A 5,071-nucleotide genomic window follows, 5' to 3' on the forward strand; every position below is an offset into this window, starting at 1 on the left:
CCTTAACCGTGGAAGAAGAATTACTGGAGCGAGGGATATCATTACCCCCTCAGTTATTTTGACGTTTAAATTGATCTTCCAAAAACCTATAAGCCTCAGTGGCACCTTTACTAAGGAAACTACCCCAGTCATTATGTCAAGAACCTCTTTATGGTGATGTAAAAGCCCTTTGGAAAAGGCACGAACAAGCGTGTCTTTTGTAAGGTTATGACGTGGACACTCAATGAGAAGATTAGTGAACCGATTCCAGGCCTCTGAAAAGGATTTATGAGGATTCTGGTGGAAGAAATTAATCTTTTGAATCATTTCATCTGTCTTTAGCGGTGGGTAAAACTATTACATGAATAATTGAACAAGTTTGGCCCATGAGTCCACAGAATTAGGCGCTTGGGCAGTTAACCAAGAAGCCACCTTATCGGCAAGGGTTAAAGGAAACACCCTCAATTTAATTTGCTCCGAACCAACAGTAGGATGATGAATTGTGGTAAGAACTTATTCTATCCTACGCATATGCTGATAAGGCTTCTCATAGTCCAACCCATGAAAAACTGGTAACAAATTAAATATATTCGGGAGGATTTGAAAATCCCCCACTAGGTCTGCAAGAATGATGCACAACTTAGGGATATCATTAAGGGCTTTATAAAAATCAGAAAGAGGAGTCTCTGTTTCATCAGCCATTTGTGCAGGTGTAGTGTGTGGTATTCTAGATAGGCGTGTGCGTTGATGTTTACGATAAATAACCGAAGATAGTTTACTAGTACCAGACCTTAGTCTCATACAAGGCTAAGGCCAATATAAAGCAAACTACGAACAAACAGTCAAACAACCCTGATATGCTAGAAAAAATTCTCTAACAGGAGAGGCGAGGAGTGGAAGAAAGAGTACCTGAATGCCCCCTTGCTACGCGTTTAAATAGTGTCTTGTATACGCAATCACAGTGTATTCACAAAGTTAGAAACACTTAATAACTTAAACGAAATTAGTTGGAAACTAACCTATGAAAATCGGGCAAATTCAGAAGTGAACGCGTGCGCGCTTGGAACTAGGCGTAGAAGGGCACGTGCGTGCTCTTACCTGAACCAATGTCCAGTGTTTTTAGGGCGCGCAAGCTCTCGAGATAGCCTACGATGGGCGCGGGCAAGCTCTGTGTGGATTTCTGAAAAAAAATAATTTCTGAGCCAAACAAACATAGTCAGAACCAAACAAGGGTGGGTGGGTTTTAATGGGATTTTGGTAGGGACGAAAAATCTAAAGGAAATGAATTTAAACTTAAACTAAGATGGCAGTGGTGCCATTTGATAAATGTAAAAACTATGGTTTACTCCTACTTAACTAATTGAACTTAAACAAAAGTAAACCTAATAGTAATTGCATTCTAGATTATCAAAGTTATCTACTCTCTTGAATCATGCAATAAATAGAGTAGAGAATTCGTTCCACTCCTAGTCCTTTAAACGTAAGTTTCCGCTAACTTAATCGATACTAACAAAACAGTTGAGAGTAATAATTTGACATTATACTACGATGGCAATTGAACTTAAATAAGATTGTTTAACTTATACTATGATAATAGAATATTGAAATGTGAATATGGATAAGGGATTAGGGAAATTTGAATCCACTTGATGTATTCCTAATATGCTAGTGTCGATTATTGTAGTTCTAATCAAATAAGATTAAGTGTTGATCCCTAATTACTCATGGCAGTCTTTGCCAACTAATAATTAGCATGTGAGGAAGTCCAATCCATTCTCATGGTGAATCAACTATCCTTCTAGAGTGAAACTCTTAACAAGCAATAATTCTAACTAACATATCAAGTCTTCATCAAGCTTCATCAAACCCCTCTAATGGAGGTTTAGCTAGATGTCATTAGACTATCATAAACAAATATATAATTAAGAAAGAGACATAAAGAAGAACAATAACGAACTTTTATTAATCTAATGAATACTGAAGAACAATAATTAACTAAGGTTTAAACTAATATCTAAGTCTAAATCCTAATTATCTATCTCTAATTAATTATATCTATCTATGTCTAATTATATCTAGAGTTATGCCTTAGTCCTCTTTATAAAAGAGAGGCTAGGTCTATATTTTCGTGCATGGGCTTTGGAGCTATGTTTTGGGCCTTTGAATCAAGCCCAAAACATAATTACATAAGTCCAAAATGGGTTTTTCTATTGGAAATTACTGAAATAGCCTTTTCATCTACTTGTGCTCTACTGATTTAGTCAAGGCCTAGACCGTTAGAAAGCTCTTTCCGAACCGATCGTTTTGACATATAATAGGCTCAATTTCAAAGTCTGAGTCCAAAGATACGGCCTGTGGAAGTTCTGTTGACTTTTCTGCTCTATTTCTGCCCGCGTTGACTTTGACTTTTCAGCTTTGACCGGGCTTTAAAAAGGCTTTTTCTCCTTGAATCTTGGCCTTTAATCATAGAACTTCTTAGCAACCAACCTTTGCTCCTTTATCTCGCAAAAGTGACATGTTTCTTCACATATTTGATTCTAATGCCTGAAATACATAAACGCACGTAAACAGTACTAACTCATATTTATTATACACATAATTGGCCTAAATATAATGATATTAAGGGGTTAAAACTACAGTTTTGAGCTTTTATCAGTAGCTGTACTGGAAGGTGCGGCTGGATCACCTCATTTTTAAGGAGAGCTAATGCTTGTTGGGTATTTTGTTTTGACACTGCTTCACACCGAAAAAAAAGCGAGCTATATTTGAGATAAACTTGGAGATGGAAGTCTTCTTTCGTTTCTCAATGCTGAAGTAAGACCAAGCCCACGAGCTTATTATCCTAGGTCGGAGCAAGTTAATAAGATCCCCTTTTTTACGTCCCCATGTCCCTCCCGTGTGGCGACATGGGGACGTAAAAAGTAAAGAGAGGAATGGGGTTTCTCTCGCTTTTGGCATAGCGGTCCCGGGGAGGCCCGCGACGATGAGCTATTAGATCGGTGGTGGAGCTACCGATAATTGTTGTGTCGTTGCCCGGCTGTGAAGGCTCTCAGCCACATGGATAGTTCAATGTGCTCATCAGTGCCTAACCCAGAGATGTGGATCATCCAAGGCACATTAGCATGGTGTACTCCTCCTGTTCGAACCGGAGGTTGAAACCAAACTTCTCCTTAGGAGGATAGATGGGGCGATTGAGGTGAGATCCAATGTAGATCCAACTTTCTATTCACTATGTGGGATCCGGGCAGTCCGGGGGGACCACCAAGGCTCCTCTCTTCTCAAGAATTCATACATCCCTTATCAGTGTATGTATAGCTATCTCTCGAGCACAAGTTTAGGTTCGGCCTCAATGGGAAAATCAAATGGAGCACTTAACAACGATCTTCACGCACCAAGAACTACGAGATCACCCTAGAATGAAAGGGGGTGACGGAGGGATCGCACTATCATTCGAGCCTTTTTTCATGCTTTTCATGGAGGTCCGGAGAAAGCTGCAATCAATAGGATTTCCCTAATCCTCCCTTCCCCGAAAGGAAGAACGTGAAATTCTTTTTCCTTTCTGCAGGGACCGTGAGATTGATCTAGCCATAAGAAGAATGCTTGGTATAAATAACTTCGCTTCTTGGTCTTCGACCCTCACCACTATGAACACCCCGATCGGTGCAATGGGATGTGTCTATTTATCTATCTCTTGACTCGAAATGTGAGCAGTTTGAAAAAGGATCCTAGAGTGTCTAGGGTTGGGCCAGGAGGGGTCTCTTAACGCCTTCTTTTTTCTTCTCATCATCGGTTATTTCACAAAGACTTGCCATGGCAAGAAAGAAGGGGGAACTAGCACACTTGGAGAGCGCAGCATGGCGGAGAGTTGCATGCTACATTCGGGAAGGATGAATCGCTCCCGAAAAAGAATCTATTGATTCTCTCCCAATTGGTGGATCGTAGGTGCGATGATTTACTTCACGGGGCGAAGTTCTCCGGTTCAAGTCCGGATGGCCCAGCCTGCACCAGGGAATAGAAGAAGCATCCGACTCCTTCATGTATGCTCCACTTGGCTCGAGGGATATATCTCAGTTGGTAGAGCTCCGCTCTTGCAATTGGTCGCCGCGATTACGGGTTGGATGTCTAATTGTCCCGGCCGTAATGATAGTATCTTGTACCTGAACCGGTGGCTCACTTTTTCCAAGTAATGGGGGAAAAGGACCAAAACATGCCACCGAAAGACTCTACTGACAAAGATGGGCTATCAAGAATGTAAAGGAGGTAGGATGGGCAGTTGGTTAGATCTAGTATGGATCGTACATGGACGGTAGTTAGAGTCGGTGGCTCTCCTAGGGTTCCCTCATCTGGGATCCCTGGGGAAGAGGATCAAGTTGTCCCTTGCGAACAGCTTGATGCACTATCTCCCTTCAACCCTTTGAGCAAAATGTGGCAAAAGGAAGGAAAATCCATGGGCCGACCCCATCGTCTCCACCACGTAGGAACTACGAGATCACCCCAAGGATGCCTTCGGCATCTAGGGGTCACAGACTGACCATAGAACCCTGTTCAATAAGTGGAACGCATTAGCTGTCTGCTCTTAGGTTGGGCAGTAAGGGGGGCGGAGAAGGGCAATCACTCATTTTAAAACTAGCATTCTTAAGACCAAAGAGTCAGGTGGAAAGGGGTAAAACTCTCTGCTCCTCGGTTCTCCTGTTGCTTGATTCTCTGAACCGCAAGAATCCTTAGAATGGGATTCCAACTCAAAGACCCTTTGAGATTTTGAGAAGAGTCGCTCTTTGGAGAGCGAGTACGATGAAAGTTATAAGGCGTGTTCGGGGAGTTATTGTCTATCGTTGACCTCAATGGTAGAATCACCGGGGAGGCCTCGAGAGGCGCTGGTTTACCCAGTGGCGGATGTCACGTTCGAGTCCGCTTATCTCCAGCTCGTGAACTTAACCGATACAAAGGTATATGATAGCACCCAATTTTTCTGATTCGACAGTTCAATCTATGATTTATCATTCATGGACGTTGATAAGATCCTTCCATTTAGTAACACCTTAGGATGGCATAACCTTAAAGTTAACGACGAGGTTCAAACGAGGAAAGGCTT

Source organism: Coptis chinensis, chromosome 2 (assembly GCF_015680905.1).
Source record: "Coptis chinensis isolate HL-2020 chromosome 2, ASM1568090v1, whole genome shotgun sequence".
Taxonomy (NCBI): Eukaryota; Viridiplantae; Streptophyta; class Magnoliopsida; order Ranunculales; family Ranunculaceae; genus Coptis; species Coptis chinensis.